We start from the raw sequence: 22,840 nt of genomic DNA, 5'->3' as shown, positions 1-22,840 counted from the left end.
GTTTAATTGTTAAAGACTGGCTTTACAAAATACAAATAACATATATTTTAAAAACAAGAAATTGGGAACATAGAGACGTAGGTCTTTAAAGTATCATTTGAACCTGAGCTGGTTAGTGCAACATGCTCAGGATTGTATCTAGTCCAGATCTGGAAACATAGTTGTTATATAAAATCAAGTTACCCTATGTTCATAGAAGTAATAGGGTAAAAGCGCTGACTAGTAGAGACTGTTGTCATCAGATGTTAGTCGAGTTTAAGGGTGACTCTAGGAAAACCCTTAAATTATATCTAGAACAATAGCAAAAAATAATCTCTTTACACCTGATGACTGCTTCCCCGAAACACTGTGCTTTTTTGCTGCATATAAATGAATATTTTTGAATGTCCATGTGACTGCATTACATTTTTCTTTGCGAGTGCAGAGATTTTTTTTGTTGCTATAGTTATATAAAACCACGCAAAATAGTGGGACAGACGGAAGTGAGAAGTTTATTCAAAACATCTGAAATATAACAAAAATCACATGCATATCTAAAAGTGACATACAGTATTTGCTAAGGAAATTGTGTTTTACGGAAGCATTTTAAACATGAGTCTCATAACATTAACTCCTTTGCACAACTTTGCCCTGGGTGCCAAAGATTAAGATTTTTGTGTGTCTCTGTGTGTGCTGAGAGGAGATCTTACCTTCTCCGGAGCAGTTCCCCTCCTGCAACATCGCGTTGTCATGGTGAACCCAACATCAAATGACGCTGCAATGTCACATGACAATGCGTTGCCATGACAACATGGTGTCACATGACGGCATGACGCCTCTTCAGTGCGGAGGAGGGCCAACCCCGAGCCTATGGGTTGCAAAAAGGTAAATCCGCCACTCTCTGTGACAATTTTCATTTTGCCTCGCTGCATGGAGTGGTATGCCATTAATCTTTTGTCGATTTTGATTGACGAGCTGTGGGAAGCTCGGATGCCAGCACCAGCAAAAACGCCATGAGTCATGCGGTAAAACTTCGCACAAATGAAACTTTCGACTTATGCGAGTACCTCCATTGAATAATAATGTGTTCTATGGGTTATAGAGCGCAAAGGATTTGTTTCTTTTATACAAGGTTTTCGCCACTTCCCAATCTATTTTATAATACTCTCTGACAAACCAGCTCTAGTTGCTTCAGATGCAGCTAAAATTCGAAACAAATGAGCACCATACTTCTTGGATTGTTACCTAAAATGAATAAACATTTTTTAAATACTGGCTAGAATTGGTAACGAGACAGCGATGATCCATCTTGATGACTAAAATAAGATCTATCACCTGCTGGTCAAATTATATTATAATTGAAGAAATTATTAACTGTGCATAATATATCCCCAAGGATTGAGCTAAATATAAGCCCCTATCCCTTGCTGATCAGTTTTAGAGTGCAGAAAAATATACAAAATCTACCTTTTGTATAAAGATATACAGTACATCTGAAGCCCTTAACCCTTAATTTGACTCTTTTGAAGCTGGTACCAATTCACCTACTCATTAAGCCCCAATAAAGTCAAAAACAAATGGTGCTTTAAATAACAATAATTTGAATTAAGAAATTTGAATTAGTTGTGCCACTACTTGTCATAATAATATCATGCTATATGAAGTATTTTAATCAATCTTGCACACAAGGGGCTATCATTGGTTACAAATTGCCTTAAAAATGCAAGCATTATTTTATGGCCTGTCAAGCCAGGCATGTGTTGAATAAGACTAATAGAATCTAGAGATAAGGGCGTCAGTTTTGCCAGAGATGGGATTAAAATGTGGCTTTCCTGACACTAGACATTTATGAAATATGCAGATATCATGGAATGACACCTATTCTGAAGAATAACAAATAGATATTTAAAACGGTTGCAATGAGATGGTTGCAATGAGATGGATGCAATAAGACCAAACCCTTCATGTTTAGGAGGTGACAAGGGACATAAATCAATTTAACGCTCAAATTTAGGAACACGCCGGTCAAAATTAGTCTCGTTACATTCGGCAAACTCACCTAAATCTATTGATATGAATCACATTATTCCAAGCATTATAGGAATAACATTATGAGGTCTTTTATATATTGACAAAAGACAAAAAGGCCTACAGCTACATCTAACTTGACATATTAGCACCTGGCCCGATAGCATACATCCAAGAATACTCAAGGATTTAAGTTCAGTAATAGCCAAACCATTAAATTTAATATTCAAGTACTCCATTTCCACAAGCTCAGTACCACAAGATTGGCGTAAAGCAGACGTGGTGCCTATATTTAAAAAGGGAGCAAAGGGGGGGGGGGGGGTGTAGACCGACGTTCACAGAGGTACACAATTGGAGACTTTATAAGGTGAAATTATAATAGGCTTTATTGTGCCTTTTCCTTTTCATCAGGAAATCATCCAAACACAGGGGGGGGAACAAAGCTTCTATTCACTTGGGAGTATCTCTAGTGATAATACCATGCAATTAATTCACAACTCCATAAGTCAAGCATGTCTCGCAGCCCCAAAACATATAGCATGAAATAAGCAGATATAAGCAGTCTCTTAATTATGAAAGTCTTATCTGTTTCTTGCTGTAGAGTAAGCTTCTCTGCTCTCCTGGAACCGCACCCGTGCGTGCACAGAAAATATCAGCATCCAGGTTTAGAAGTCTCATTTGGTGTCTTGCAATCAGCTGTGCTGGGCAGAGCTCAAGACCGGTCAGCTCCAGAGATGTGTGTTCTCTTGGTCAGACTCTCCTGGGAGTCTCAAGAACACTCCTCTGTCTCTCCAAAGGTCAGCTCTCAGTCAGAGCTAAGGAGTCACTTCCTGTCTTAACAGACAGGCTTTTGTAAGCAATCAGGCAGGTGGTGTTTATTAATTAACTACCAGCAGTTAACCACCACACTGCCAGATTAAAGGCACATTACTTGAACAGAGATTACTCCCCTGTTACATACCTCCCCTGTTTGTGGGAAGCTCGGGCTTGCCACGGCCAAAGCCCATCCTTCCACTCTCATTCTAGATATTTCTGTGACTTGAATGAGAGTGGATGGAGGAAGAGAACCCTCAGTCCTGTTGGGATTGGAGCCCTTTCTCCAGTTTATTCGTGTCTCCTCCTGAAGGTGTTTGAGATCAGCACCCCTCAGTCGCTTGAGGAGGACTTTCTCCAAGTATAGTCTTTTTTCTATGTGCGCGGTCATGAGATTTCCCCCGCGTCAGGTGCTCGTCTTATTGTAGGCATACTGTATGGCAGCAGTTGCAGAGCGTTTAAAAACCGCCCTTTTCCCACTCAATGGGGTTGCTAGTTCAGCCCCTTTTAGATTAAGTTGCAATTCCACACCCACTTCCAGAGAATGTCCCATCTTTTCAGCTTCATCAGCTAAGGATTCTTCTGGTTTTAATTCAGCACGTGTACCTTCTTTTGTTGCCTGCTGGGTGGCTGAAGGTTTTGCTAGTGCTTGTTTAGGTGGTTCAAATTTTGCAACCTTGTCTTTCAGATGAGCGGTATTCCCAGCTCTCACTGTACCCTTGTCTTCATGGGTTTTTGAGGCTGTGGGATACTGACGCTTAGTCAGGGTCAATACTTGTCCTTGTAGGACTGTAATCTTATCCGCGAGAGATCCCTGTTTCTTGAGTGCGTCTTGCAAGTCTCTTCTCAGGGAATTTATCTGCATGCTTTGCTTTCTCTGAGCCGCCTCCACATTTTTATTGCATTGTGGAGCACTATGAACTTCTTTGCTTGGGCCGCAGTTACTTGTTTCAGTTTATGGACCTTCTTGTGCTCCCTTTTGTGCCGCGTCACCTGGGTTCTAAGCTTGGCTTTTAGCGTTGCTTTGGTGATGCTCAGGGTAGCCTTCAGTTTCTCATGCTGTTTTGCGGGGACATACTGGGTCATCAGACGTTCCTGCAGCACTTGAATTTCTTTAGCAGCCTGCAGCTTTTCTTCCTGCAGCGTTTGCTGCTTCTCCTCAACATACTGGAGGTGTGTACACAGACATTGCAGTTGGTTCTGCAGTCGGTGCTCTGCTTCAAAATTTTCCTTGACTTCTTCTGTCAACTGAAAATTTTCTTCTTTCAGTTTTAAGTTTTCTCTTTTTAATCCTGAATTTTCTCTTTTTTCAGTCTCTGTATTCTTCAGGGCTTCTTTGCAGTCCTCCTTCCATTTACGCACATCTGCTTTGAGAATGACACTCTCCTGGCGCGAGACTTCCTTCTCTAGGTTGAGGGTCTGAAGCTCCTTCTGAGAGACTTTGAGATCTGTATCAAGATTACCAATAGTTTCTTTAGCAATGCCCAGCTCCTCAGTGAGACTGTGTAGTTCCTTTCTGGAAACTTCCAGGTCTGTGCGGCAGCTGTTGGTCTCATGATGTGAGGCATCAAGCTCTATACGAAGAGTGTGAACCTCTTGCTGGAAGACTGTCATCTGCTTCAGTGCCTCCTCATACTTCCGCTTTAGCGTAGCCACCATTTTATCCGATTGGCTCTGCTTTTCATCCATGGCAGAAATAGTAGCCTTTGCAGTATCTAGCTCAGTCTTGAGATCTTCCAATTCGGTCTTGGCCGCAGAGTAAATTGCGAGCACAGTCTTCTGTAGCTCAGCATTATTTTTTCTCTCCCTTCCCAATTCTTCACAGAGCAGATCACAGTCATGCCTGGCAATTTTCAGGGCGTCTTCAGGGCTGGTCAAGGGATCGTCACTCACTGGTTCCGGCTCCGCTTCCCTGGGATGACTGGTTGAGGGTTCCTCACTGTTGACACCGGACAAACACTTCTTTGGGGTACACGACTTCTGCCTTGGGCCCTCTGGATATTCGGTTAACCGCGGGACGAATTCTCCATTTTCTCTAGGCTGCAGGGCAACTCGGTCCCCCTTTTCCTCCACAGGATCTGCGGACGTGTCTGTTCCTTCCACGGTAAGTGAAGAACTGTTTTTCTTTTTCTTTTTCCGCCTTTTTGATTTGGATGACACCGTCCCTTCAGGGATATTGGGGTCTCCATCTTCATTTGAAATTTTAGTGGCTTCATTATATACGCCAGGCTTTTCTTGCAGTTGCTTTAGCCTAAGAAGAAGCCTTGTCAGCGAAACGATCGTCAGTCAACTAGGGACGCATTGACGTCATTGGTGACGTCTCCCGAGACTTCCGGGTTCGTCACTTCCGGGTACTCACTGTCTCCGACGCCGAGAAGCACCCGGTTCACAGACTTCCACGGTCTGTATGGTGTGCATAGGGGGGTGATGTATAGGCTATCTAAGGACATATAGTTTTGTTGTGTGCCAGGAATATGCTTCAGTTGTTCTGTGTTCTAGCCTTGTCGGGTTTACAGTAAGTTGTTATTAGTACACTACCCCATGACGCTTGGAATTTATGTCTTTGACAGTTTCTGCTCACTTTGTGTGGTAACTGGACATCAGTACCACTGATCTCTCTAGTCCCATTATCATATATATTTGGGTTTTAGAGTGTGTACAATTGTGTATCTTATAAGCCTGTCATTTATTCATATCCATGAGAGCATTGAACACTGGACATTGATTTAAATACTGTCATTTATCAGCTTGCTGTTGATACATTGTGTGGGGACTGGACACCAGTACCACTTACTCATTTCTCATGTATCACATATTAAGCCTTCAGTATGTGTATTTCACCAGATAGATAGGCATCTATTTATATTTGTGAGGGCAATTGATACTGGGCACAAGTCGTTGTCTACAAACACCTGGGCAGAGATTTATGCTGCCCATCTGTTAGACTCGCAGCACTGGTTTTTCATAGCTTTACCATATGTATTGTGCTTAAAAACTTCTGAGCCAGCTATGATATGAACAGCATTTAGCTACTCTATATTGCAGAGAGGGATCCGGGCAAAAGACGTTGTCAGAAATATCTAGGCAGTGATTCCTTACCTGCCAATTTGTTGGACTCGCAGCACTGGATTACACTAGCTAGTTCACAACTTTGCATGTGGTTTTGACCATCAGTTGGCACATACCTACCTATCCCTATTTGAGGGTACCTTGATAGCCTGTAGCTACATTGGATTACTATATCCTTTTGATCCACCCCACCTTCACCGTGTTTTAATTCGCCGTTTATATAGGATTCATTTATAGAGACATTCATTTTATTTGAGGATTTCTCCTAATAAAGTTGTTTTTATCCCAATCCATTATACACATACTTCAGCACATTCGTGTCTTTATCAGGTTTTAATACTTTACTCTCACATCAGTATCATTAGCCACAGTGTGCTCCCAATATAGGGGTTCTTTTTCTCCTTGTTCGACAGTTGCTTTAGCTGACAGAAATATAGGGTGATCTGCTGCTCCAGCTCTGTCTCCTGCTGATCATATTCGTCAAAGGGAGCGGTCTTTTCTGTTCGTGCAGAGTTCAGGCACCCCCACCATTCTTGGGGTGTTTTGTGGGTGTGACTCGGTTCGGGTTCCCCGTAAGAGATGTCTTCCTCTTTATTGGACTGGAAGGGCCACTCTTCCGTGGGGTAGGGTTCATTACAGGAACGCTGCATCTTGTCCTCCATTTTTAGGCTATCAGGTGTAATTTTCTTCCTGACCTCAGGAGGTGCTATTGCAGATGTTGCCACTGTATTTGCTAGAACCCCCAATTGTGGTAGTCCTACAGATGGGCATATTTTGCTTGTAGAGGTCGTAGCTCTCACAGGCATCTCTGTAGACTTTCTTTCCTGGGAAATTGTTTTGTTTTTTTTTCAATATCAGCAGTACTGTGCATGCATTTTCTCTTATCAGGTATACAAGATGTGCAGTTGCTAGGTAAAAAAAAGTCTATTTGCTCTACACCATTTACTTGCTAGGTGCAATCTCTCCGCTTCAGCAACAGAATTTGGTTCTCTGCCTGAGTTCAGTAATTTTCAGTCTCATCTTTGGGTATTATGGCATTCACACTTCACACTTTGGGTGTCTGTTTTTGCTCCCAAGATATATATAGGCAGACTTTTTTACTTGCAGAAAAAAAATATTCTTTCATTTCCGGCAGGGTGACTCAACACTCAGCATTTGTTTGCTAAAAATTCCCCTGCTTCAGCATAGTCTTATATCAATTTTCACACTTTTCTGCATATACTCCATTCACAGCTGGTAGCCCTATGGGGTGTGGCAACCTTTATTTGCAAAATCAGTACCACTCGTGGGTCACCATCTGTATTCACTGCTTCAGCGAAACTTTTGAAAACAACAAACACCTATCCCTTTTTAAGGGCTGACTCACTTCTTGAACCCTGACTATGGCTGGAAGGCAAAACCCCTATTTCAATGACCATATTACACTTTGTGATAGGCAAAATAAGGTTTAGCTACTTCAGCAGTCTTTCTCCTCTAGGGATTGGGGCAAAGAGTCCATCTGTGGTTTTGTAAGTTTCAGTGCAGTGTGGTTTCAGTGGTGTGTCCCTTTAACTCTGATCTCTGCTGCAGAAGGTTTTTTTTTTCTAAGTTGCTTGTAGGCAAAAAGCATAAAACATTTTTCACATAAAAATCTCCGGTCCTTTTTAACTGCAAAGACACCTCTTGTTCCACCTCGGACACCATATGTAGATGGACGTTCACAGAGGTACACAATTGGAGACTTTATAAGGTGAAATTATAATAGGCTTTATTGTGCCTTTTCCTTTTCATCAGGAAATCATTCAAACACGGGGGGGGGGGGGAAACAAAGCTTCTATTCACTTGGGAGTATCTCTAGTGAAAATACCATGCAATTAATTCACAACTCCATAAGTTAAGCATGTCTCGCAGCCCCAAAACATATAGCATGAAATAAGCAGATATAAGCAGTCTCTTAATTATGAAAGTCTTATCTGTTTCTTGCTGTAGAGTAAGCTTCTCTGCTCTCCTGGAACCGCACCCGTGCGTGCACAGAAAATATCAGCATCCAGGTTTAGAAGTCTTATTTGGTGTCTTGCAATCAGCTGTGCTGGGCAGAGCTCAAGACCGATCAGCTCCAGAGATGTGTGTTCTCTTGGTCAGACTCTCCTGGGAGTCTCAAGAACACTCCTCTGTCTCTCCAAAGGTCAGCTCTCAGTCAGAGCTAAGGAGTCACTTCCTGTCTCAACAGACAGGCTTTTGTAAGCAATCAGGCAGGTGGTGTTTATTAATTGACTACCAGCAGTTAACCACCACACTGCCAGATTAAAGGCACATTACTTGAACAGAGATTACTCCCCTGTTACAGGGGCGCATGCGCAAAGGCAAGGAGCATGGCAGCATAGCCCAGTAGCTCCGTGCCTCACTCCGATCAATAATAACAGAAAAAACGAATAACTGAAAAAAGAACGGCTAACTATATAATAAAAGGAAGATAACACTACCGAGATGTCTAAAAAGATATCCAAAACCCCCAGAAAGAAGGGATTACCTGAATACTTCGGAGAGGGGAGATCTAGCAGAGCAGCCACGGTAATGGTGCCCACTTCCTGCACGGGATCGGAGTCGGAAGGAGAGGGAGAAGCAGGGGGAGACCAGGGTCTTCTCCCAGTGCGACGCTGTGACTTCGAGCGACTCTACACGGACCTGAAGTCAATGTTACAAGCCGAAATAAAAGCCCTAGGCAAAGAGGTGGGGAACCTGGGGGCCCAAACACACGAGCTGGAGGTGAAAGTGGATGCAAACACCAAAACCGCCCCAAAAAACACAAAAAAACCGGCAGATCTACAAGCACAAATTAATGACCTCAGAGAGAGACAAGAGGACGCGGAAAACCGAGACTGCCGCAACAATGTGCGCCTCCAGGGGATTGCGGAAAGCATTGGGGACTGCGAGGAGTTCGTGGCGCGGTGGCTCGAGCATCTATGCCCAGAATCCCCAAAAGACAGACTGCACATGAATGGGTGCCATCGAGCGCTGCGCTCCAGGCCGCAGCCGAACGAACAGCCGCGGGATATCATTGTGCGGCTGCACTATTACAAAACAAGAGAGGAAGTGCTGCAGCGTGCCAGGAACGCACCCCTCTTAGAGTTTGAAGGGGCAAAAATTGCAGTGTTCCAGGACATAGCCCCGTCCACCTTAGCCCGTCGCATGGGCCTATGGCCCATCACGAAAACGCTGAGGGATAACGCGATCCGCTATCGTTCGACACTCCCGTTCGGCCTCTTGGTGGTCCGAAATGGCCGCCCAATAAATATGAAGTCTCCAGAAGAGGGGCCAGTGTTTCTTAAGAAACTAGGACTGCGGGCAGCCCCCGCAGGCACTGATGCGGAAGAAACAGTCCCAGGTCCCTCGTGGACCACAGTAGGGAACGAGGCTGAAGTCGGGACCGACCAAGGCTGAGAACACGTTACAAACATCTCAATTAACAATATGTCCTAAGTTTAAAAGTTTGCCGTTCAATACGTTACAAAGTGCACCGAAGTCCCGAACAATTAATAAATGAACCCCTGTTTTACCACCCCCGGGAGCATTGGACTATGAAGACTGAACCCTGCTTGCATCAGGATACGCAGAGGAGATACCTGTGAAATTGTAAGAACTTACCTCGTGGTGGTGGCATGGCCGCTAAGATGGCGATGCGGAGGCCCCCACCGTGGCACGCAGAAAAAGGAAGGCAGGTAGGCGGGAAAAGCTGCCCGAGCGGGAAAAATGCCCAAGCGGGAGGAGCAGCCACCGACACGTCCGCTGAAATGGGCCGCCCTCTTCAAAATGGCGGCCGAGGAAATACGTCACATGAAGGGGCGGTCCGCAGGGCGGCCATCTTGAATGTGGTGGAAGGTACAGGACAGACGATTAGGCACGTCAGCAGGAGGCACCGGAAGACAGCGCAGGGCCGCAAGAGACTGCACACCAGCAGCGCGCGCCTACAACAGCCTACGCGACACCGGAGGGGCAGTGGGGGAGCGAGCAACAGAGGAAAGCCGGCCAGGGAACCCCAAATCCCGCGCAGAGGCAAAATGCGGCATTACCACACACCGCAGGGCAGAGTTGAGGGGGACCCCCGTGCGGGTCGCTCTTCTGGTCGGCGTTTTTTTAGACAGCAACGGAGAGGAACTTTTAACACACAATAAAGGCTCCTATTGTAGAATTACAGGCCCAAAATGCGGCGAGGTTCCAAAACCGATAGGAATGGTCATCTGGGGGGGAGTGAAGCCCCAAACAGGGAGAGACGCGGAAGCACCGGTCGCAAAAAGTGGACAAGTTGAAGGAACGGGAAGGGAGGACAAGGGAAGGGGAGAGAGTAGTACACAACAGATCATAGGAAGAGACGGACAGAGTAGAGGTGAAAGAAGTAGGTAGGCGAGAGGGTAGGGGGATGTGAAATATAGGGTAGGAATAGGGAAGTTGCAGGATAAGAAAGGGTAATAGGAAGTGAAGATGGGGGGGAGGAGACAGAGATATGTAGGAGGGGGATTGGAACCGAGAAGGGAAGGAAGGCAAAGTAAGTGAAGAAAGAAGGAAGAGTAAGTAGATAAGAAGGATGGTGGAAGTGACAGGATGGAGGGTAGGGGTAAGATAGGCGAGAGATATGAAAGCATAGAAGGGGGAGAGCAGTTAAAGATAGTAGGGATTAGACAAAGTACAAACTAAAGGATGAGAAAGGAGAAGGTAGCCCACCCACATGCAAATGGGATCTAATTTAAGAGCAGGAGCTAACGAGGGGTCGCATCGCCCAGAGGTCGCCCAGAAGTAGCAACCACTGAAACACTGCTCCCAGAGGAGGGGTAATACAAGAAGGAATAAAATAGAGCTCAGGAGATATAGGCAGGTCAGGTCTCCAAACAGTAAACAACAGCCACGGGGTCCACACTGAAGCAGTGGGAGGGCGGTAGGTCTTCACAGAGAAGAGGGGTTGTAAATAGTCCGCATACAGGAAAACACACGGTACAGGGGGAACGATGCACTCAAAAGTTCTTCGTTTTTGATTAGGATATCTGTAGGAGTGGGCGCGGGCGGAGGGGTTCGAGCCTGCCCCGAATTACGCATGCACCAACCATCGGGACCAGTTAGGACATCGCTACAGGTCACCGGCGAAGTCCATTGGGAGGGGATAACAGTGCGGGAGGGGGCGAGACGCAAGGAGGGGGAGCGTCACCCAGGGGCGATGATCAAGGGGCCAGGGTACAGGTGCCAAGGCCCTGAGACCACAGTTTATGTGGTTAGTTTATGTGTGTCTACATGTTTCCCTCCCTCCTTCCCTGTTGTGTCCGCCTTTCCCTATCCCAGCATGCAGAATCTTCAAAGATGGAAGAACCGCAGAGCACCAGCGGACGTGGATGAGACCACCACAGAGACGGGCACACGAGTAGGAGCCAAACCTGATCCCGGAGCAGCCGCCAACTACATCCAAGATGAGTAGAGAACTAGTTATGATCTCACATAATGTCAAAGGGTTTAATAGCCCCACGAAGCGCAGAATAGCATTCAAAGAATACAGCCGCATGAAAGCAGACATTATCTTTTTACAAGAAACTCACTTCTCACACACTAATCACCCAACATTTTTAGATAAAAGCTATAGATCGGTCTATTTGGCCTCGGCCAACGTTAAAAAATGAGGAGTAGCAATCATAATACACAATAGGCTCGCGCTAACTGTAGATAAACAGTATGCAGACAAAGAAGGCAGGTTCCTAATTCTGATTGGCTCAATACAGGGCCAGCTGCTAACACTAGCTTCATTATACGCCCCATGCGAACAAAGCATAACATTCTTTGATCATCTCTTTGATAAATTACATAGAGTTGCAAAGGGGAGTATTTTCCTGGCTGGAGACCTCAACCGCACCTTAGACCCTGACTTGGACAGATGCACGAAACTTAACTCTTCCCACAAACAGGACCTACTAACAATACAAAAGGGCCTCCAAGACTGTCAGCTCATAGACGCCTTGCGAGAACAACACCCCGACGCCCGCGAATATACCTTTTTCTCCCACCCCCACAACCGATACAGTAGGATAGATTACCTCCTAGTATCTAACAGAGTGGTTCCGGTGATTGGCCACACGGAGATTCACGGAATCTCGTGGTCAGATCATGCACCAGTAGAGCTGAGGTGCACATTAGAGGCGCTAGACAGACCTGGAGCAAACTGGAAGCTCAATGAGCTACCACTAAAAGCCCACGCAACCAAAAAGGAAATAGGAGAGTGGATCAAAGAATTTTTTAGGGAAAATGAAGGCAGTGTGCCGTCACAATCCACGCTCTGGGAGGCCCATAAGGCTACACTCAGAGGAATACTGATGAATATAGCAGGTAAGAGAAAAAGAGAAAAAGTAACAAAGATAAGAGAACTGCAGGCAAAGCTAGCACACCTCACTGCACAGCATACCATTAATAAGAGTCAGTCCACGTCGAAAGAGTTGTCTGATACTAAAGCGGCCCTTAATTTGGTGCTATCCTCCCAGGCCGAAAAGAAGTTGGCATGGTCCAAGCGCAGATTCTATGAGAAAGCCAACAAGCCAGATACCTTAGTTGCCAATAAGCTCCGAAACAAGCTTCCAAATTTTCATATCGCGTCCATCAAAACACAGGGGGGGGGACCTTACCTCTGATCCTAGACAAATAGTGGAAGTGTTTAAAAATTATTACGCGACACTATATGACGGAGATAAGGTCAACCACAACCAAAAAACTGCAGAGACGCTAGAGAAATTCCTAATGGAGGCGAATTTACCGACCTTGAGCAGGGAGGATAGGGAGGCACTACAAGGGGATTTCACCCTAGAAGAGTTAACAGAGGTAATGAAGACCCTTAAAACAGCGAAAGCCCCCAGGCCGGATGGCTTTTCTAATTTATATTATAAAAAATTCTGTAAGATCCTGGCTCTACACTTGCTGAAATTATTTAATGGGATACTAACAGGGGAGCCTTTCCCGGCACGGATGCTCCAGGCGTCTATCTCGTTGATCCACAAACCCGGTAAGGACCCGACAGACTACAAGAGCTACCTGCCTATATCCCTGATTAATTCTGATACTAAAATCTTCTCTAAACTAATAGCTAACAGGGTGGGCATTGTCCTTCCCGAGCTGATACACCCGGATCAAGTGGGTTTTATTGGGGGCAGGCAGGCGGCAGACATTACCAGACGGATTATAGATTTGGTTGATCTGGCGAAAAAGAAAAATATCCCGTCAATGGTGTTAAGTCTGGACGCCGAAAAAGCCTTCGACAGGATCGACTGGCCTTACCTACGGGAGACGCTGGGGGCGTTTGGCTTCGGGGGGCGCCTCCTTGAGGCGATACTAGCTCTCTATAATGGTCCTACGGCAAGAGTGAGACACCAGGATTTCCCCTCAGATGTATTTAACATCCGTAGCGGGACACGTCAGGGATGCCCCCTATCACCTCTGTTATTCGCCCTCTGTATAGAGCCCCTAGTGGCCCATATTAGGCTAAGCCCAAATATAGCAGGGATAGAAGTGGGAGAGCAGACGCATAAAGTGGCGTTATATGCAGATGATGTGATTTTAACGTTATCAAAGCTGCTTACCTCCTTGACCAATGTTTTTGAGATCTTGGGAGCTTTCAACATGGTTTCGGGGTTCAAAATTAACCAGACCAAGTCGGAGGCTCTTAACATCAACCTAACCAAACCGGTCGAAAAATTAATAGAACTCAACTTCAATTTCAAATGGCAGCCCTCCGCTATCAAATATTTAGGGGTATATATTACTAAGGAATACAATACGCTATAAAAAGCTAATTTCCCTAGAATGATGAGGAAACTGAGGGAGGATCTCAGGGTTTGGGCAGGCTATGGGATATCATGGTTCGGTAGGATTAATAGTGTAAAAATAAACTTACTACCCAAGATGCTATATCTGTTTCAAGCCCTTCCAATACCGCTCGTTCAGGCTGAGATCCTGGCCCTACAGGCCCACATCATCCAATTTATTTGGAACAAAAAAAGCCCACGAATTGCAAAAAGTCTACTGACAAAGCCAGTGACGAAAGGAGGGCTATCGGTACCTTGCTTGTTGGCATATTATAAGGCGGCACAATTATGCCAAATTGTCCAATGGCACTCGAACCCAGCCAAGAGAAGGTGGGTAGCCCTAGAAAAAGAATGTTGTGCGCCAGTAGCGCTACACAACCTGATTTGGCTCCCAAAACAATGTAAAAAATCGATCGGGACGCCGCTCTGCGCAATTGCGAACTCACTGGTGGTCTGGGAGTCATCTAAATTTAAAGCCAAGTTGGCAACAAAGCAGTCATTAATGACCCCCTTGCTGGGAAATCCGGATTTTTCTCCAGGGCTGTTAGGTGACAGATTTGTAAAATGGACGCAAGCGGGTTACACAAGATTGAAAGACCTGGAAGGAAGGAAATTTATCAAGACGTTCGACATAATTAAGGCAGAGAAAAATTTACCAAACTCAGAATTATTTAGATTCCTCCAGGTCAGGGCATTCTATAATAAATTCCCAGTTCGTCCGGCACGAACTAATTTCGAACAGCTGTGTTCTAGAGAAACGGACACAAGGGGACTAACCTCTAGGATGTATAGGGAGGTGATCTGTCCAGAGACAACAGACGTCCCCCGACTGAAATACATGCGACAATGGGAGACAGATTTAGGAGAGACACTAGAGGAAGAGGAATGGGACCACATATTGCAAGCGGCTGCTAAAAGTTCAATATGTGCCACGTTAAAGGAGAACGCATATAAAGTCCTAATGCGGTGGTATCATACCACAGCGAAACTATCTAAATTTGTCAGGGGATACTCCCCGCTCTGCCCAAAACAGTGCAGGGAAGTCGCTGACCTGAAACACATGCTGTGGTCCTGCCCGATCGTGGTCCCGATTTGGGAATCTATCAGAGAGTGGATACAAAGGATTCTCAATTTGGAGATCCCCCTCGACCCGTGGCTGTTCCTAGTGGGCAGACAGCCCCAGGGCGTGTCCTAGGTGACACACAAACTGGTTACGCATTTCGCAACCGCCACGAGGTGCGAGATTGCAGCATTGTGGAAGCAAAAAGAAGTTCCAACTATACCCAAAATCAGGAATAGAATTTGGCATGTCTGCCAGATGGAGCAGTTGACGAGTTGGGTCAACGACTCTGGCCCCAAATTTCTAAAAATCTGGGCCCCATGGATAGCCCAAACAGACATCCCGGGGGTGGATGCCGCCACAATCTTGCATTAATAATAGCAAATGCGTTCTCCTTTGACGGACCAGTCCAGATGAAGACATAGAGACAAATAGAGTAGGGTTCTCCAGACGGTACACAGGAAGCGGCAAGTGCACACATTGAGACGCAGTGCTTCCCTCTCAAAGATACAGCCTCCAGGGTCCCCTCATCGTCCCTCCCCCCCACCCTTCTGTGCCTCGCCCCAGTCCGGTATGTCACGTCTGTCTCATTAGTGTGTCTTTACATGTGGTTTGTCTAGTCTGTAGGTCGTCATGTGTCTAAGTTTTGGTTTTCTGATAGAAAGGGATATACACTGGCGACACACTTTATTCGAGCTCGGCTAGTCCCACGAATTCGGGTATACCCGGGTGTATTGAGGTTTGTGACTGTTTTCTGCCCGAGTGCATTGAGTTATTTTCCAGGCAGGGATTGAAGCATTTTATTCCCACTGGCTGCAATACTGCACAGTATATATATATATACTGCATTACAATTCATGAATTTATGCCATCTGGTAGACACACGAAGCATTGCAGCCTATTAAATCCTAATCATTATTATTTAACAGATCAGCCGCCCATCAGCCAGGCATGAACCCAGGCTGGGAAGGCAAATGCAACGGGGCTTGTCAGAGGTGAGGAGCGGCGCATTCCAGGTATCTGCCAGGTACATACTGGGTATTTGCTCGAATAAAGTGTGTCGGTGCAGTATAGTAATGTATGTTAATGGGAGGTGATGTTTTGTATGCACTGTATGACCAAATAAAAAGGAAAGTTATAAAAAAAAAAAAAAGGGAGCAAGATCACAACTGGGGAATTACAGACCTGTAAGCCTGACTTCAACAGTGGGGAAGCTACTTGAAGGTTTAATATGGGATAATATTCAGGAATACCTAATGGAATACAAAATTATTAGTAATTGTCAGCATGGATTTATGAAGAATAGATCATGCAAATCTAACCTTATTTGTTTCTTTGAGGAGATAAGTAGGAATTTAGACTAGGGTAATGCAGTTGATGTGGTCTACTTAGATTTTGCAAAGGCTTTAAATACGGTTCCACACGAGGTTGTTGTACAAAATAAAGCAAATTGGACTCTGTAAAAATATATGCACTTGGATTGAAAACTGGTTGAAGGATAGATAACAGAGGGTTGTCATAAATGGAAATTTTTCAGGTTGGGCTAAAGTCATGAGTGGAGTACCTCAGGGACCGGTACTGAGATCCCTGCTTTTTAACTTGTTTATTAATGACCTTGAGGTTGGCTTCAAGAGCAAAGTCTCTATCTTTGCTAATGTCACTAAATTGTGTAAGGTAGTAGAATCAGAACAGGATGTGTGAAAGGTGGATATATGGGGATCTTTTGGAGGGGGCGCTAGGACAAGCAGCCATTTTGTCTGTCTATGTATATCAGCCATTTTATGTGCCTGGGTTATGAAAGATGTGAGAATGTTGTATAAGTTGTTGCTCTCAGTAGATATCAGCCCATGCATCTGCCAAAAGGAGGCCAAGGTTAGTAACAGATAAAATGTACTGAATGTCTCTACAGGAAATCACAAGGTTCTGGCGACAGCCATAATAGAGTAGAAAAGGTTATAGATATAGATAAGGTTTTGCATAAGCATTTTTAGTTGTTTTTCATAAGTTTTAGTTATTTTCCATGATGTATAATTCACCCCATATATGGGGCGGAGTTGTTTATATAAGTGTATAAATATTCTCTGCAAGTGTGACCTTGCAGAGAGCTCTTTGCAAGCTTTCTCCCTGTGTGCACTTGTACTGTAAGTAATAAACTCGCTTGTTATACTGAACCTGTGTTGTAATATTTTACAGCTTTCACAGTTGGCGCCCGAATAGGGACCCCAATATCTCGGAACCAGGACACTCGACGAGACTTCATCCTCGTTCACTCAAACGAAGACGTCTCATGAACCAAGGTAAGGCACTTTCTTACAAAAAGCCTATAGTTTAAATGTTTGAGTGATTAGAGAGATGATGGTCTCGAAAGGTAAACCTATCCGAGTTATGGGATCCACAATATCAAGTGAGTTTGTTTATGATTGTTTCTAAGGTCTTATCTGTATACATTTTTATAAAGGTTTAAGGTTTATCAGGACTGGGTAGGACCCACTGACTTAAGGGTTAAGTTTTTGGTATAGTTATGATGAGAAAATATGATTAAGGGACAGATTTCGGACTGAAAAACCTGTGTTTTGGTAAGGAGACTCCGAAAGGAGGTACCATTGGTTTTTCTCTGAGAACGACAGGTCGTTGATTGTATATTTACTCTGTTTATATCAATAATATACCAAAAGGAATTGTACATAATGAATTAACGTTGATTATTGCAAATGAAGAATGGGAAACCAAAATTCTCATCTGACGAAAGGGTCGCCATTAGAGACTATGTGTACACTATATGGAGCATCTTCAGTTAAATATAATAAAAAATGGATACAGAGGACAGAGGGAGACAATGAAAATATATTCTGTTGGCCAGTAGAGGGCACTTTTGATTGTAAAATCATAAATCAGTTGCGTAATACACTTATACGTTCAGCCAATGGTGTACCTAGGGATGAATGGTGCACCTTCCTCCAAAGGGAAAAGCATGCCCTCAGTATACAAGGTACATCAAAAGAGAGAAGAAGAGGCAGATCACTACAACAAGTATCCAACAAATAAATGATGAGGAGAGTGTGTGTCCCATAAAAAATAATTATTTAATGGTCATGTGGAAAAAAGAGGACCAGAAAGCCACACCAACGTTTCACCCTACACAGAGCGCTTTGTCAAAGTATACATATCCAACTTTATTAACATATTTATAGAGACAAGCTAACATAATTAACCAATACACATAGCACAAAATAGGACAAAATAGGACCACCCTACCTGATTGCTAACAAGCCCATGGTGTGTCTAAAGAGACTCCTTAATGCATTTGCGGCATGGAAACCCCACGTCCCGCCCCGACAACCAATCCAGAGCCAGGACAGACCCAATATCCACCGTGGTACGTGCTTGCGCAATAACCACACTGTAAATAGATCCGTCCAGGCAATAGAGGCCACCCACAGCGGGAAAAGTGCGGCGCCATCCTGCAGATCGCACAGATCAAAAATCATACACCATAAGCCGGGTGCAATGCGCTCACATGATGCTCATAAATCACGCACCTAGCAACCAATCCAGAGCCAGGACAGATCTGTTATCCACCCAGGTACGCGTTTGCGCAGTAACTAACTGTGGGCAGATCCGTCATGGTAATGGAAGCTGCCCATAGAGCGTGAAGATGATAACATCAACGCGTGCATCACAGGGGCTGAAAAGTTTCCTTCCCTCAGACTCCCATAATGGGCACAATGTAACACACACCAACGCCGGTATGCGCATGCGGAGAACCAAATCAGAGGTCCGTGAGATATGGCCAGCCCTGGGTGTCAGACAGGGAGAGAATTTGACAATATGAGTATCTCAAGAAATATGATAAAATGAGCTTATCATGTAGAACACTCAGAACAATTAAAAATTTACATGATAACAAAGTAAAAATATGTAAGGGATCGGGGGACACGCTCCCTATAGCGGGTCCCCGTCACCCTGGCTCCCAACACCGCCGCACGTTCCATGCCCCCTCCCCGCCGGCTCCTTACCCGCTTTGGTCGGGCGCCGCTCCTATCCTCCGTGGCGCATGCCGCCTCCGCCCACATGCTGCCGGGACTCGCGCGCGGGAGTCTTACAGGGCACGCGGGCACCCGTTCTCTTCTACACTCCTGCCAGGACGGATCTATCTACAGTGTGGTTATTGCGCAAGCGCGTACCACGGTGGATATTGGATCTGTCCTGGCTCTGGATTGGTTGTCGGGGACGGGACTTGTGGTTTCCATGCCGCAATTGCATTAAGGAGTCTCTTTAGACACACCATGGGCTTGTTAGCAATCAGGTAGGGCGGTCCTATTATGTGTATTGGTTAATTATGTTAGCTTGTCTCTATAAATGTGTTAATAAAGTTGGATATGTATACCTTGACAAAGCGCTCTGTGTAGTGTGAAACATTGGTGGGGCTTTCTGGCCCTCTTTTTTCTACATTACCATTAAATAATTATTTTTTATGGGACACACATTCTCCTCATCATTTATTTGCTGGATACTTGTTGTAGTGCTCTGCCTCTTCTTCTCTCTTTTGTCACATCGATTCATCGGACGGATGCACTCGTAAGGACCCCCACTTCAGGATCACATGGACGTTGCAACTTCATAAGTGAGTACACTTGCTTGCTACATGTTTTCCCTACTATGGATCTCAGGACTCTAGGTATGCTCTAGGGTACTTCAAATGTTTATGATTCCTGGTGTTGTTGTGTATACTTACCTACGTGGGTGGGGAGTTCACTATCTAGGAATACGTACCCAGTACCTGTCTTCAATCAAGCATTTATTTGGGTGTCCCTTTACAAGTACCTTTTATTATTCTTCATTACTCTTCTCTTGGCATTGGTCTTAGCATTACGCATTGACCTCTATTACAAGGTACATCAACAGACACACCTACAATATACCCCGTTAGAATTCAGGACGTTAAAACAAAATTGCCAAACCAAAATGATGGGGAAGATTTTCTTTTAGATCAGGCCATGATGGTCTCTCCAAGTGCACCCGTATTACAGGCACCTATGGAACCCTTACAGCATACCCCAGTAGTGAGGACACCAAACCCGCTCAGACAATTCATGCACGACAGGCAATCCCTGGTCATAGCAAGAGAATCTTTAAAGAAACAAATTAAACAGAACATAAGAGCTCAAACAAATATTTGAAGCAGAAACTTTGTTAAAAAAAAAAGGTTGGACATCTTATTAGAAAGGAAAGGTATACAGGGATATACTATATAAGTAAACATGAGAAGGATGTTGATCCAGGGAGTAATCTGATTGCCAATTCTTGGAGTCATGAAGGAATTTATTTTTCACCTTATGAGATATCATTGGATGATATGACAATGGTTTTTTTTGTTTGCTTTCCTCTGGATCAATAATTAAGTATAGATATAGGATAACGTATCTGTTGTATATATTTATATTATATAGTTAAATTATATAGTTAAATACTTATCTGTTTATCTTCTCATAACCAAGGGTCATTTAGTTAAATTATTTGGCCAACGTCTTTAAGCCTACGACCACTTCACGGATTTGTCTATCTGTATGTCCTAACACTGTTGCACCTGCAAAACGCTGTTCATAACCTCTCTACTAATACCCCCCTCCCCAATACCCCGCAATACACATAACCCCCCTTCCCTCAATATACATAACACCCCAACACATGTAACTTCCCCAAGTAAACATAATAGCCCCTCCCCAAAACACATAATAACCACTGACAATACACATAATCCCCAGAATTCACATAATAGCCCCCTCCCCTCCCCAACACACACACACACACACACACACACACACACACACACACACACACACACACACACACACACACACACACACACACACACACACACACACACACACACACACACACACACACTTTCTTTCCTCTAAGAATTTTACCTGGGGAGGGCATAAGGACTGCTCTGTCTGTCTGCTCTGCTCAGCCATGTGGGAGGTGGGGAAACAGGCAGGGGAGGGATTGGCTGTGTGCAGCGACGGCCCAGCCCCAGCAAGGGAAGAGAGGTGTCGGTATGGCGTACCAGAGAGGTGTCGGTATGGCGTACACCAGATGTGTATCATCACAAAAAAAAGCCCTGGACTTACTAGTATCAATTGTCCTCATAGTACTGCACCAACCTTTCACTAACTGCTTCACTATAAATACTTTTGTAAGATCCTTAAAACCACAAGGTTTAAGAAAAAAGATAAACCTGCCAACCATCGCCATTCTTTTAAAATGTACCTACAGCAGCTGGAGGAACACCTCGCCTTTTAAAAGCAGAGATACAGCTGAAATAGCTTAGCCTACTACTGCTGCAGGTCAGATAGAAAGTCAAGACTGGAGTCATTACTTCCTTACACAAATATAGAATTTAGAGCATTACTGTATTCTATATCCATTTACGTGGGCGTTTGGGATATCTTTTTCGGCAGAAATTCCTTGTCGATTTTAATGGGTAATTTTTGTCGAAAATCATCTGCTTCAGCGGTTGTAGAATAAGCCCCTTAACCCTCCAATTATCTATACCAGTGTTTCCTGACAGGTTAGGTTTTAAGGCTATTCCTGCTAGTTTCTTACAAAGATAGTTTATGGCTATTCTCTTTTAGAAAAAATTACAACACACAAAAAACAACTGATGCAGCGGCCCAGTGCTGTATGATTTAAAGTGCACTCAGGACAGAATTTTTGTTTTATGTGACACTTTTAGTTACAATCGTCATGCATGGGACATATGTATTAAGTAGCATACCTGTTTTGGACTTATTTCTTCATGATAAAACTTGTAACTCAAATGGCTGCCCCATAAAAAGCCAAATACTAGCATAGGTGACATTTCAGACATCACCTTCCTTTTGTTGATAACTGCGGAAGGTTAAAATTTTTTCACTAATACACATAAAAGTGGATTTCCATTTGAACAAATACTGAAATCTATATCACAGACAGTACTGAATTGCGAGGACTACAATGAACTGTGTAACATGATCCATATGGTCTGTTGTGATAATTGCTTACTTTATACAGTACATATATATAAATCAAATATAGAAAAAAAACTTTCCAAAAACATACTGTATCATTTGGACAGCATACTGTAGGCTAAAATGAATTTTGTTTTCATAGAAGTCTACTGATATTTGTTTTTCTTTGATATGTTTAACCCACTTGTATGTTTTCCCATAAACAAAAGCCTTTTAAGTTAAAACCCAAGAAATGTGCTCTTGTATCAAGTGCCAGACGGTAGTGCTATCACATATACTTCCTTCCCTAAACACTTAGCAACTCTGAACTCTGTCATCGAGAGACCCCTTCTTTGTGAGTCACGTTGAAAAAAACAGAAGAGGAACTGTGGAATGAAAAACAAGATAAACATTGACAGCTAATAAATATACTCCGGATATCTTTGGCCAGGCAGTGCTTTTGGAGATAAGTTGGGTTTATAGGCAAAGGTGCTCTCTATGTTATACACTCTATGACTTACTAGCAAGTGAGAGCCTGTGGCCCATAAAATGACAAGCTAACATTGGTTTTGTGTAGGATACTGGCTGAAATGCTGGCTTCTGCCAATCCTGAGGGAAGAAGCTTTAGTGTAGTAGTGGAAGGGGTGGGCAGCTCCAGGCCACACTGGCCACCAACAAATCAGGTTTTATGGATTTCCCTGCTTCAGCACAGTTGCTCAATCAGTGGCTCAGTCAATGACATATTTGTATGCACATACAATGCTAGTATTAAAAAATATATAATATTTATGACAAATAATAGATTCAAGATTCAGATTTAAATATTGTAACCTAGTGAAAACAAATATATAATTATATTAGACACCTTGCAGCACATCATTAATCTGTGACCTCTTTATAAGGAGCTGACATCCTTCCTCTGTCTCTCCCTTCTCCCTTCTCACCCAGAGCATCAATGAATAAACATCCATCACAATAGTTAACAGTGAGTTACAGTCGTGTTTTTACTTGATAGACAATGTATTTTGGTGCAACTGCACCTTTTAAAATAACTTTGTTTTGCACGCTTAGAGTTGTTTAACATTGTGTCTGGT

This window comes from Ascaphus truei, chromosome 6, assembly GCF_040206685.1.
Source record: "Ascaphus truei isolate aAscTru1 chromosome 6, aAscTru1.hap1, whole genome shotgun sequence".
Taxonomy (NCBI): Eukaryota; Metazoa; Chordata; class Amphibia; order Anura; family Ascaphidae; genus Ascaphus; species Ascaphus truei.
The sequence above is the reverse complement of the archived record's forward strand: the minus strand, read 5'-3'. Positions refer to the sequence as shown.